The sequence below is a fragment of the Bidens hawaiensis genome, unplaced genomic scaffold, assembly GCF_021521415.1.
Source record: "Bidens hawaiensis isolate Kalapana, Puna unplaced genomic scaffold, B.hawaiensis_p1.1 tig00077288_1, whole genome shotgun sequence".
Taxonomy (NCBI): Eukaryota; Viridiplantae; Streptophyta; class Magnoliopsida; order Asterales; family Asteraceae; genus Bidens; species Bidens hawaiensis.
The window spans coordinates 337-15,227 of record NW_027503321.1 but is presented as its reverse complement, the minus strand read 5'-3'; the positions used below and the strand labels follow the sequence as shown (position 1 = coordinate 15,227).

Here is a 14,891-nt window from a genome sequence, read left to right as displayed (position 1 = left end):
TTAACAAGTAAGTGAATGTAATGTATGATTAATTGATTAACTAGAACTCACTCAGCGTAGCTGACTTTTAGTATGCACACAAGTGAATAGGATGAGGCAGGTCGCCCTGATGGAGACACGTGGCAATAAGATAAAGACTGGCATCGATTAAGAAAGAAGATTCACGTGTTATTTATGTTTAATGTTAAGGCTTATGTTATTTCGTTTTAAACCAGTATTTGATCTTGTATGAATGGTTCACGTTTATGTTCCGCGAAAGGTTTTAATTAACTCTGATTTTCGAATTATGTGAATGAGTAAATCCAATCCGAGCAAAAGTAGGGTTACGGGGATCGGGGTCTTACATTGGGGTTTTATTAAATTAATATATTTTAAATACATTTTACAGGTTTAGTCCCTCAACTTTCAAGCTATTTTAAGAAGAGAATTAAACTATCATTACAATTTAGACCTTGAACTTTAAAAGGTGATAAAACTTGGATAAATGTTATAAATCTTGGATATTTTCATAATATACTCGTATAGTTGGAAATTGATCAATCTTAATAAAAACTTTAAATCCCGGAGTTTCGTTAATTGAACAAAATAAAATAGAATACGAATGAACTATAAACTTAAATCATCAAGAATATTATATTACGATGAACGATGAATAAAAATACATTAAAACGACATAACGGGTCGGTTTAACAAATACAAATACAAGTTCAAATAAAAAAAATGTGACCAACGTCACATAAAATACATGAAATGAAACCTAAGATTAATAAATAACATTATAATATATATATATATATATATATATATATATATATATAACAAAAACCAAAAATTTTAAATGGGACAGGTTTTCGAGTTTGAAAATTAACGAATGTTACAGATCAAAGAACAATCAATTTATGAACAAATCACAAGAATGATCAGAAAAGGATGAGAAAACCGGAGAAACGAATAACAGGATTAAGAACCTTGCTCTGATATCATGTAATGGATGAAGAACGATGACACATAAAGACAAAAAGAAAAAAAAGAAGGGAAGGGAAATTATATTATCTCAGAAACAAAATTACATACAAGAAACAAAACAAACTATATATATACATCAAACATACACGCCATGTGTTATACAGTGTGTAAGTTAACACGTCGTAGATCATATACGCAGGGCTAACCCGTATGTGTTATAAACCAAAGCTAGGGCTTTGGGTAGGGCTGTAAACGAACCGAACGAACATGAACAAGGTCTTGTTCATGTTCGTTCGTTAAGAAAATAACGTGTTCACGAACACTTCACGAACGATATTTTATGTTCGTGTTCGTTCATTAAGAAATTAATGTGTTCACGAACGGTTCACAAACAGAAATGAACACAAATAAAATCGGCAGAGCCTAGAGATTGAGACCGATGTATTCATTAATGTGAATAATGAAAGCCTATAAACGAATCAAATGAATACGAACAAGTTCATTCATTTAACTTTAGAAGAACACAGACACTTAATCGAATAAATATTTATGTTCATGCTCGTTTATTTAAAGATGGACACTTGTGTTCGTTTATTTAAAATCTAAACGAACATAACGGAACAAAGATAAACGAACATGTATGAACAAATGTAAATGAACACAAATATAAACGAACTTAAATTAAAACACTTAAATGAACATAAATTAACAAATATAAAACCTTTAAGTCGATGACATATTCAGATAATATTTAATTATTTTCTTTTAATACATAAACAAACATAAATAAATAGACATAAACGAACATAAACGAACGTTCATGAATATACATGAACGAACAGAACATGTGTTCATGTTCGTTCGTTTAATTAAACGAACACAAAATTTTTGTTTATGTTCGTTCGTTTATTAAAGAAACGAACATAAGCGAACTTCCCGTCAAACAATTCACAAAAGTTCACCGAACGTTCGGTTCATTTACAGGCCTAGCTTTGGGCCCCTAAAATTTTTGGGCCTCAATATATATAAAAAAAAAAAGACTTATCATACATATAATTATTTCGCTGATTCTTTTTACGAACATGTTCTTTGTTGACGTAGTGGTTACATTCCATTTTCGTATTCTGCTTCACTAGGTGTCGAATCCCATTCTTGCTTAACCTTCTTTTTTCTTTCGAATCTTATTCTTAGGTGGGGAGGAAGACAGCTGGCCATAGTTCAAAATAAAAAAGTTCCAATAGTTTCTAATTCAATTACATTTATCTTTAAAAAAAAAAAGAAAAGTTAAGGCACTAATTGTTTTCTGGTTTGGCTCCGGCCGGTTTCACGGTTTAGGCTTTAATATGCTGTTGTCAAAAACTTAAATTCTAATTCACAAGTTCAGATTTTAAGCTGTTTAAAAATAAAATAACCAAAATACAAGTTTCCCATAATTAATCATATTGTCTAGAATTTAAGCCTAGAACATTACGGGATAATAGACTTTTAGTAAAGTTGGGCTAAATTACACACTAGCATCTTATAGTGGGCTAAGACAAGAAGCCCAATTTTTAAAACATATGATATATTATAAATAGTTATATAAGTCTAATATAAAAAAATAAAATTTATATATAAATAAATCATACGGTCCGGTCCGGTTTTTTAAGGCCGGTTTTCAATAAAAACCATAAGCCAATCCGTTCATTACGGTTTGAACTTTTGAATCCGACCGACCGAACGTAAAAAAAAAACCGACCGCAAAGCCAAACCGATAACCGGCTTGGGGGGTTTTGGCGGTTTTAAACCGATCACTAAACACTCATATTTATGACAATTATTTGAGACGTTCTTTTTATAGTAATCATTATTTATAATCGATTAATTATATTTTGTTAAAACCCGATAGAAACCCGACGGGTTTGGCCAGGTATACCCAACAGGTATTTTGACAAAACTCGATTGGAAACCCGAAACCTGATAGGAAAATCCAAAACTTGACAAGTAATTACCCGATTAAATCCCAACAGGTTGGGACAGGCTTTCATAATCAGGTATGAGAATACCCAAACTCGATACATAACACATTGCCATCCCTAGTTGTGATGCTTCACCCCACCCAACTTTTTACCGTTCACTGCATGCGGTAATGATTTTTGTTTGTTAAAATGTCAAATTAACATGTTAAAAGCTTACTGTGCTAACTCTATTAATTTAATATGAACTAATGCTAGAATAAAACAATTCAGTTTCTCATTAAAATGTCTAGTCGTAACCAGCAAACACACCTATATGGATTGTTTCGTGTCGAACATAGGTAAATTTTAAAAATAAAATAGGCAAGAATAGATCAAAAGATTTCTTTAAGGAGGTCACCTCATGTTAGAAAAATATAAGGAACTTTTGTTTGTGTTAGAATCAGCCAAAACAAAATACTCAAATTATCCACCAATCATAATTTATCTAAAATGATCTAATTCAATATACTCAAATTATCTATATTATATTTCAAAAAAAAAAGACTAAGACAACCAAAAACCTGAAACTGAAAAAATGATCAAAACTTAACAAAAACATCGAAACCGAAAAACTGACCGAAAAAAAAGAAACGAAACTGAACCAAACGAAACTGAAAAACCAACCAAAATGAAATGTATAATCGGGCGTCAGAACACACAAAACGAGCAATCAAATGCTGGAACACGCAAAACTGTAATAAAACGCCAATACACGTTTTTATACTTTGTTGGTAACCACCAGTGGGTGGGTGCACTGGGGGGTACTCATTATGACCCAACACCTAATCCACCTTGGCCTTAACTCTTTCTAACATTTATTTTAAATAATCCAACTTGATCCATATCCATTCTGACCCAACACCCAATTAAATTTATTCCTATTGTCACCTCTAATCGTAATTATCTCTTCTTTCTCATTATTATTACCATTAATAATTTATTAATATTATTATAGTTACTATTATTATTAGAGCATTCTAAACCTATCCGTTAAAAAATGTGAGAGGGTTTTGCAAATTATAGGGTGAGGTTAAGAGTGGCTGTCAAGATCGTCCCTAAAAATCGTTAAAAATCTTCCTGGTACGAAGAAATCGAGAGCTGGTACTTCGCATGCCGTTCAACCGCCTCAACCTCCGATATTTGGAAATTTTCCTGGTCAAATGAATGTCGTCGCAATATCAGGACATTCACCCAATGGCTACTCCACTTAACCAAACTTTGGGATTCGTCAACCTTTTACATGACTCTATTTTCGACCCGTACAACAACCAAAATTATTAACTCCATCAACACCTCTTAACAACAATTCCAACACAAGATTTTTAAAAGTTTTTCATTTTTAGTTAATTTTGAGTTCGACCCCCGGTATATGTCCAACCTACGCTATTGACGCTATATATATATATATATATATAATTTTAATATACTCCTAAATCTTTACTCATTCAATTTCTGAATTATTATAGAACAACAGGGGAGCCCTTGAGGGTAGGCAATGTGGGCGCCCGGCCGGGGCATGAAAATTTAAAAAAAATTCGATATTATATATATATTTAGAATACCCGAGCTTTTATAAGTCCACTATTTTATAATACCCAAACACTTTGTAGTATATTTGATATGTCATAAACTAATTCTAATATCATGATTTTGATGATTGTTATGTTTATTACTATAACTTTAATCGTCGTTTAAAAAATATAGTTTACATTATGATTTTGCTGATTGCATGTTTTTCCGGTTGGCCGGGATACGTGAATTTTCAGGGCTGGCCCTATAGAAAAGTATACCATTTGACTTCCAGTAACTCATTTAACAAAGTTACCCTACAATCAAATTGTGTAAAATTAACCGTAATATGCAAACCATAAATCTCAAAAGCTTTATCTGTTGGCTACTTGGCTATATGCTTGCACAGTTGTCCAAACATTGACACCATTAATGCCAAGTGTATATACCCAACACCATGTTGAAGCCACCGTTACACAACACCTTCATCAACTTCCGGTGCAAGGTGGCGTTCATAACAGAACTCTTCCACCACCCCTATAAAACCACCCTCACATTCCTGCACATTTCAAACACACACTAACCATGGTTGCTATAAAACTCATAGGTGTCTTCCTTTGCCTACTCGGCACCACTGTCATTGCCACCACCCGCTCCTCCCGCCTCAGCAGCCCGGAGTTCTGCAACCTCCAGCAACTCACCACAAAACAACCTTTTCAGTTCCTACAATACGAAGGTGGTTGGGTTGAGAAATATTGGAATGAAAACGATGAGGAGTTTAGTGTTTCGGACTTCATCCGGAAAGGGTGACGATACAAACCGAGTCTCTTTCGCTTCCTAACTTCCTTCCGTTCCCTCGTCTACTCTTCATTCAAGAAGGTACCTCCGATTAATATTGAAGTCTGCGCAACTATGCACACGGTGCCTGATATCTATTCTCAAAAGTGGCCGTATATAAGAGGTTGGACGACACCTTTGGTCAAAAACTTTCAAACTTTTAAGTCAGTTAATATATTTATATTTATACCATATATAATATATAACTAAAGGGTAAATTAAGACGGTCATTTTAAGTACTTTATAACTATCAAAGCATTTGGTACCATCTTTATTAAGGTTATAGGAGTCATTTTAATCCTAAATTTCACGTGCATTTTTTGTTTCTTTAAAATAGTTACAATTTTAATTTTTCAAATTTTATTTTTTATTTATTCAAAATAGTTACAATTTTAATTCTTTAAATTTTATAAATTTAAATAATACTTACAACATTGGTCATCTATCTTTTACCTATATATTCTTATAATTTCATTTTTAACCCAACTTCCTCCATGATTATTAAACGGTCATAACTTTTTCACACGTTAATATTTTTTTTAAAAAATTGTACTATAAAAACGAGAATTTTATTCTCTTTAATTTGATTACCATATTGCTATAGTTTTTTAAGTTAACAAAAATTGCATTGGGGTGTGTTGCTGTCCGATTTTGATGGTTTTAAATTAAACTATGAGCCAAACCGTTAGTAACGTTTTTTCTCATCAAAAATCGAAATTGAACCATTGAAAATTGAAAGCCAACCAAGACAAACCATTACCAATAGTTAGGTTCCGATTTGGTTTGTACTTCGATAATAAATTGAGTTTAAAATAAGAATTATTAATCTATCTATACATTCATTTCAAATTAAGCACCAACTAATAAGCCATTTACGAAAATCATAATATAAACAAAGATAATTTTGGTTACGTAAATGATAAACCTTATTGGAATAAATAGAAGACAAATCATAACAAGAACAAAACCGGGAAAAATCATACCAGAATTTAGGCTAAACTAAGCTTATAATAAACAAGCTTACTCGTATTAAATAAAATTTTCTTAATTCAACCGTGAAACCGAACCAGCTTAAATAAAGTTACAAAATGCATAAGTAAACAATTAAAATTTCAAAATGCAATCAATATTTACTGTTCGCTTCAGTTCAACTGTGAAATTGAACCAGTGAACGGTTTCACAGTTTCAAGCGAAACAATGAACACCCTTAAATTTGTTACGTGATTACTAATGTACGCGTTTCCCGCAGCATCGCGCGGGCACCCGCCTAGTTTCTATATATGGGCTAGTTTAGATACAGCTAAACGGTCGTTCTCACCAATAATTTTCAAATTAATAATTTTTAAAGTTTAATTTTTTAATTAAAACCGGTAATTCGAATATTATTCATTTTTATTTAAAAATGGTAATTCGAATATTATTCAAACGGCTGCCATGCCCAATATTTTTCAAAGTTTGACTTTACAAAACGCCCGTCTTGAGATTGCCCAAACGGCCATTCCCAATTACTTTTCAAAGTTTGACTTTATTACTTTTTTTTCTCAAAACACCCGTCTAAAGATTGTCCAAACGGCCCTTTTCGAAGATTGATTTTGTTTTTTTTTGGGTTAAAACAGCCGTTTCAGTGTTTTCGTAATGTTTTGTGGACGGCTGTTTTATGATGTGAATCATATGTGCATGACCCATTTCATAGAAACAAAAGGATGTATAGAATTAATATGAATCATGGGGCTTAATTTCAGGTGAAGGGATCATGGGAGTACAACTTCCGGGATGCGCAGAGACATTCGACACCGGAGTAATACAGCAGCAGCAGCAGCCACGAAAGATGGCCGAACAACCGCAAGAACAACAATATGGTGACGTTTCAAAAGACACTGCACCAAAAAGTATTTAGGTTCCAACTGGGAGACTTCATAGCCATTCCCGCCGGCACGTCCACTGGATTTACAACGATGGGAGCCAAGATGTGGTGGCTATCTTAGTTGACGACATCAACAACCTCGCAAATCAACTCGACTTCAAACGAAGGGTACGTAATAATGTAATTTTAATCAGCAATGTTTTTTTACTTTAACTTTTAACGAAAAGTAGTGATTACATCTGTGCGCCGCTATCTCTTTTTGAATTGCAAAACTCAATCTTAAAACTTTTAACGTAATTTTAATCAGCAATGCTTAACTTTAATCTCACATCATTTCAAACTCTCATTTGGATAGATGTTGGATGGCTGTTTTGACTGAAAACTTTCAAAGTTTGACCGTCTATGATCAAAGGGTAGGCTAGTAAAGAGTCATCGGGATATTGTTGGCTGTTCTAATCAATAACTTTTAAAGGATGACCCTTACGGTTAACCATAATTTTCAAAGTTTTGACTTCTTTTTTATTAAAACGACAAGCCGCTACCCTTTTTTGAATTGCAAAACTCAATCTTTTGAAAAACTTTTAACGTAATATTAATCAGCAATCAGCAACACTTAACTTTAATCTCACATCATTTCAAATTCTCATTTGGATAGAGGTAGGATGTTTTGACTAATGCTTAACTTTAATCTCACATCATTTCAAACTCTCATTTGGATAGAGGTCGGATGGCTGTTTTGACTCAAAATTTTCAAACTTTGACCGTCTATGAAGGGATATTGTCGATCGTTCTAATCAATAACTTTTAAAGGATGACCCTTAGGGTAAACCATAATTTTCAAAGTTTTGACTTCTTTTTTTATTAAAACTACCATCGGGATATTATCTAGACAACCGTTCTAACTAGTAACTTTTAAAAGACACCCTTACAACTTTTAAAAGACACCCTTACGGTTAAACCATAATTTTCAAAGTTTTGACTTCTTATTAAAACGAACTTCTTTTTATTAAAACAACTGGTCTAGATAATAACGACCATTTTAACCAATAATTTTCAAAAGACGAGCCTTATGGTCTAACCATAGTTTTCATGGTTTTGACTTTTTTTATTAAAAGTACCATTTGAGTGTTTTATGTTTTGGGGATTGTCGTTTGACATAATTAAATTGTTTATCTTTTCTGTAGGTATCTTACTTGGCCGGAGCAGTTTCAAGCCAACACTTCAAAGGACAAAAAAGCCAACCGGGCTTCTCCGAGCACTTCAGACACCCGGATCAGGAACGCTTTATCTTGAAGAGTATCTACGCTGGATTTGATAGGGAACTACTGGCCGAATCATTTAACGAATCACCTGAAGTCGTGAGTGCATTGCAGGAGCCCAGCAACCGTGGGCTCGTTGTTAAAGTCCAGCAACCCATGCGATTTGTCACCCCCGATGAACAACAATTCAGCAGAGGACCTGCAGCTAATGGTCTGGAAGAAGGAAGATTTTGCAGCTCTAAACTCGTTTTCAACTTGAACAGCCAGCGTGAGGCCGATATCTTCTCCCAACAAGCCGGAAAACTCAACCTAGTTAACGAGAACAAACTACCAATCCTATCTCACTTGGATCTCAGTGCCGAGAAAGGATACCTGCAAACCGGTAATTTCGTCAGGAAAACAAACTGTTTGACATCTAATCCTACATCGACACAATCGTTTCAAACGTTTGTCTAGATAGTGGTTAGGCAGTCGTTTTGATCATCATCTGAAATCAGACGAAGGTGGTGTAACCGTTTTGAAAATTAATTTTCAAAGTCTTTTTGGTCGCATTGAGTGTTTTGTGTTTTGTGTTTTGTGGACTCATCATCTGATCATCTGAAATCAGATGAAGGTTGTGTAGGTGTTGCGAAGACCCATTCAAATCTACTATATAATTAATTCCTTAATTTTGTCACATGCAGAATGTGTTATTCTCGCCACGCTGGACCGTGAAGAGCCACACCCTCGTATACGTCTAGACGGTGAGGCAGAGGTGCAAGTGGTGTCGAACAACGGTGAAGCCGTGTTGAACGAGCAAGTGAACAAGGGTGACATCTTCGTTGTGCCGCAGTTCTTCGCAACAAACCGCTCGAGCTGGGCAAAATGGGTTCGAGTGGGTGGCGTTCAAGACCAGCAAGTCTCCACTTAAGAGCCCGATAGCAGGGTACACATCAGTGTTCCGAGCCATGCCACTCGAAGTGATCACCAACTCGTATGGTGTGTCTCCGAGCCAGGCCCAGGGCTTGAAGATCAACAGGCAGACGGAGAGCCTACTGTTTTCTCCAATTAGCCAGAGGTCTTAGAGGAGTTAAGTGTATGATGATGAGGGAGGCCAATAAATTAACGAGATTAAGGTGTCCTTTCGTTGTTCTTTTATGTGTGTACGAGAATAAAACTTGAATAAGTTCAGATGTTATGCTTTGTAATTAATTTTATTTTGTTTCTTAAGCAATAAAATTATTAGCTCAACTATAAAAAATAAAAAGCGTGAATAGCCCAGTTGGTTAGAGCGTGTGGCTGTTAACCATAAGGTCGGAGGTTCAAGCCCTTCTTCTTCTAGCGATTTTTATTTTTTAATCTTTTTGGTAATAATGTTGTGCAAAATGGGCTGGTCACGACGGTGATAGATTAGGGTCATGGTAAACTATGGTTGTGTGAAAATTTTAGTAGTTTTTAGACAACGTATAATATATTGTAATTTTTAAAAGAAAGAAGTTTAAAGTAATATATAATGAATATGTAAACAAACCTTTAGTATTTTAAAAACTTGAATTGAACTAATAAATATAATATTGAGAAAGAAGTTTGAATTAAGATATAATGAACATGTAAACAAACTTTTAGTATTCTGAAAACTTGAATTAAGATATAATGAACATGTAAACAAACTTTTAGCATTCTGAAAACTTGAATTAAACTAATAAAACTATAAAATTGACGGAATAGGAAAAATATAAAACGGTTTAAAAAATTGTAGACCTATATTATGTGTGTTGTCTATATATTTATATATTTGTTCATATAAAATTATATATTAAAATAAATTATAAATATTCGAGTCGAACTGAATCGAGCAGACCTTTACTCGTAACTTGGCTCGTTTATAAACCGAACCGAGCAAAGCGGCTCGTTTACAATCCAGCAAAAGAACAAGCGAGTATTTTCCGAGCAGTTTCCGAGCGAATGGCAAGTAAGTTCGAGCGACGAGCGGTTTAGACGGCCCTATCAAAGACTGATCTCATCTTAGAAATGTGATAGTATAATAACCAAAGACTGGTCCTCATCTTAGAAATAAGATAGTAGGTGCCGGCATACGAAAAAAATTAAACAACTTAATTAAACAACTTGTTTATAAGCCATAATCAACTTTGGGTTGTCATCTTGTTCTGTGCATTCTCATCCCATTCTCGACCTCTTAAACAAAAAATTACACTAAAACTCACTATATTTTTTCTCTCCATTCTAATTAAATAATATTTTTTATACCTTTTATCATTACCATTTATCTTTCATTCACTCACAATCACTTTCAAAATATATTAAAAAATTAAATGAGATGAACAGTATTTTTTTAAATATACAGAAAAATCACTACTTTTTCTAAAGAAAAAATTACAAATTTTGTCCTTATGAACACTCGAAATTATGAAATGGGTCCTTTACGAAAATGAGTTTCAGTACCATCCTTTATTTGAAATTTCGCATCGGTTTTAGTCCTTTACACTAATGGATGTTAAAATTTTCAGTTAAGTCACCCCATGTACGATGCACATGAGGGTATTTTCGTCATGTTACTACTTAAGGACTATATGTGTAATTAACTTAAAGATTTAGTATAAATCTAAATACATATAATAATATGAAAAATTTATATTTCAAAATTTAATTAATATACAAAATCAAAATACACATATGCCCACCATCTCATTCTCCATCTTCTTCATCATCATCCTCTAACCCCCACCCACACCACCGTGTCCTGTTTTTGCTTGAATTGCCATAAAAAAAGTCAAAAATTACTTTGAAAATGGAGCTAATTATAAAGTTGCAGCTAATCTCAGTTACTTCAAAACTTGAAATTGAATGATAAATAACAAAATTAGCGTTATATTTAAACCATATTTTGTTGTCATAAACATAAATAGGTATATTGTGTATACAATTTATACAAACTAATGTGTAATTAAAAAATAAAACACCTAACACCCAGGCACTTGGAACTTAATCGCCTGCCGACTTGTTTTTTCCAGCAAATGGTATGAGATTTTTGATGTGCTTAACTCGTATTTTGGTAGGGTGTTTAATTTTTGTGACAAACACTTAACTAAACCTTTGTAACCTTCCCCCTCTCTTACCACTGTGCATTCTATGGCTGAAACCCTAGATATCTGATGAAAACATCAACACAAAGCAATTTGCAACCATTTCTCTCTTAACACAACCATAGATCGATTTGACCGAAGGGAGTGATAATGGGTTAGATGGCGGCAACGGTTGTGGAGGTAAAGAGAGATAGATAGATGTGTCGATGTGTTAGATGGAGGCAGCGAAGGTGTTGTTGTAGATGGTCCGTCGATTGATTGTGTGGCAATATGGGAATAGTGGCGGTGATGGTGCCATGGTGGTTTGCGGCTGAGGTGGGGAGTGCAGCAGGCAAGAATAGGATGGTGGGTTGAGAAAGTTTGGAGGAGATGAAGATTAGGGGTTAAAAGTGTTTATATATTTATTTTATTTAAAGACCAAATCTTTAAGTTAATTACACATATATTCCTTAAGGAGTAACATGACGAAAATACCCTCATGTGCATTGCCACATGGGGTGACTTAACTGAAAAAATTAACATTCGTTAGTGTAAAGGACTAAAACCGAGGCAAAATTTCAAATAAAGGATAGTAACTGAAACTAATTTTCGTAAAGGACCCATTTCATAACTTCGAATATTCAAAAGGACAAAATTTGTAATTTTTTTTCTAAAATATAAAAACTATTCACTCACAACATCTGAATCACTCTCTAAATTATAAAAACACCCCTCACATAAAATAAGAGGTTGGATGAGAATGCTCTTATGATTTTACCATGATTAAACAACTTGTTTAACATGTTTATAGCCAGTTTACAACTTTATTACCTCTCCCCTAAATTGTTAAAATAAATGGGTTACAATACTAGTGTTCAAATTACATGGTTTACCAAGTTATAGTTATTTGCCATAGGGGTGCAAACGAGCTCGACTAGGCTCGAGCTTGGCTCGTTTAACTTGTACAGGGGCTCGAGCTCGAGCTCGGCTCGTTTCGAGCTCTATTTTCAAAGCTCGAGCTCGGCTCGTGAGTAGATTTTCAAGCTCGAGCTCGGCTCGGGCTCGACTCGTTTACTATATATCAATTATTTTTTTATATAATTATAATAATTTTTATATATTATTTTTTTATTATAAATTTATATATAAAATAATATATATTATTTAGTTATTTTTAATTATTTTTTCATAACATTATATATATTAATTAATAATTATTAAATATATATTTTAAAAAATTATATAAATGGCAAGCTCGTTTAGGCTCGCGAGCCGGCTCGAGCTCGATAAGGAAGCTCAGGCTTGGGCTCGTTTATTAAACGAGCTTACTTTTAGACTTGAGCTCGGGCTCGGGCTCGGGCTCGGGCTCGATTAAGCTCGGCTCGATCGAGCTTTTTAACGAGCCGATCTCGAATAGCTCGCGAGCAGCTCGGCTCGTTTGCACCCCTAACTTGCCACCAATAAATATGTGTTTGGATGCATTTATTTTAAATCGTTGACGATGATATGATCTACATATAGCATGACTGTATGACCTGTATCAACGCATACTAGTGCGTATATAAATATAAGAAAAACTACATGGTTCGACCTACTTCACAAAATATATATTGTAGAAAATTTAAGCATTATATATATATATATATAGATATATAGGATGGATATTACGAGAAGTGATATTATAGCGAGAAGTAAATCTCAACCATTAATTACATAAATCAATGGTTTATGTTACACAATGGTAATTTAATAAATATCAAGAACTACTCACTAGATTTTAATTACTTACAAGGGCAAAGAAGTCATTAGGTGTAGCTAACAAAAAGAAACGGTAATTAAACATTGAATGCGTTTTATTTTTGCAGGTACATAATATAAAATTTTTATTTTTAGATACAATTTGTTTTTAATAAATTTTATACTAAAATTATGACAACTTAATATTTAACAAAGTTATTTATTTGGATACTTACACCGGAATTTAATTTTTTTCTTTTCATACATTCGCTGTTAATTTGGATATTAAAAATGTACATACATGCATACCTACGTTTGTACTTACATACCTACCGAATAACCCAGGTACATACCGGGACACATATGTACTTACATATAGTCATACCTATATAAAACCCTACATATATGAAACTTTACAACTATGCACATACATCCCTCTAACTACAGGCGTACATACCTAAACACTTACGTACATACATACTATCATACCAACGTACACCCAAATACGTATGTACATACATACCCATGTACTAACATGCGTTGTTGTCTAGATACAAACAGTCAAACGATTCGTACCTACACTATATTAGTTATGGGTACACAACATTGAAAGTCTGTCGACACTACACTACATTAGTTAGGACTACACAATGTTTGAAAAATGTGCCTACACTAAATTAGATATGTCTACACTACATAAATTATAACTACACGACGTTTTAAAGTGCGCTTACACCACATTACGCAGCTATATCTGCATTATATAGATAAGCTTACACTACATTAATTGATTAAAATCAAAGGGGGAAAAATCTCATTTGAGTTCATTAGCCATGTTTTAAAATAAAATGATCTTAGATTAAATAGATTCTAATTGTTCAAATTTTAGATAAAATAAATAATAATAATAATAATTTGTAACTTACCATTTGCTAGTAATTTATCATTATATTAAACCATTAATGAGCATGAGTTACAAAACAAAACACTTTATATTTCACTAATATACCCTTGTATATAAATAATCAGAAAATAAAAAAGAAATCATGTGATTGGTTAGGATCTCTTCTCGCACTTCTCGCAATAAAAAACACTTCTTAAATGAACCTAATCCTATATATATATATATATATATATAAATAATATAGGGTTAGTATCATTCAGAACTTCAAAAAAATCAAGAACTTCTAGGAACTTTTAACAAACAAACATTTTTTTTATTTTTTTCATATATTAACATTGTTTGAGACTAGTTTTACTACTGTTTATATAAAAAAAATTTATTACATATATAAATCACAAGTTTATATATGTGTAAAATTTATATAATAACAAATTTACATATATGTAAAAAAAATTTAGATATGTGTAAAAACTAATTTTCGTAATTGTAATAATAAATGTAGATATAAAAAAGAGTAAAGTGCCAAAACCGTCCCTATGGTTTGATCAATTATGCGATTTTCGTCCAAATAGTTTGTTTTGTGCATCCTGACCGTTGAGGTTTACAACTTCTTGCCAACTTCGTCCAAACTGATAACTTCGTTAGTTTTTTAACATTTTATAAAGGACAAAACGAGCTTTTTAATTTCTTTATTTTTTTAAACCCAAAAAATAGAAACTGGCCCCATTACTTCATCTCCTCCTTTAACTGAAAGTT

General features: G+C 33.0%; 1 pseudogene; it reads left to right on the top strand.

Annotated features, from left to right (window-relative positions):
• The first annotated feature begins 5,057 nt into the window (after positions 1 to 5,057).
• LOC143606806 (11S globulin seed storage protein 2-like) lies at positions 5,058 to 9,496 on the top strand (annotated as a pseudogene).
• Positions 9,497 to 14,891: the final 5,395 nt, after the last annotated feature.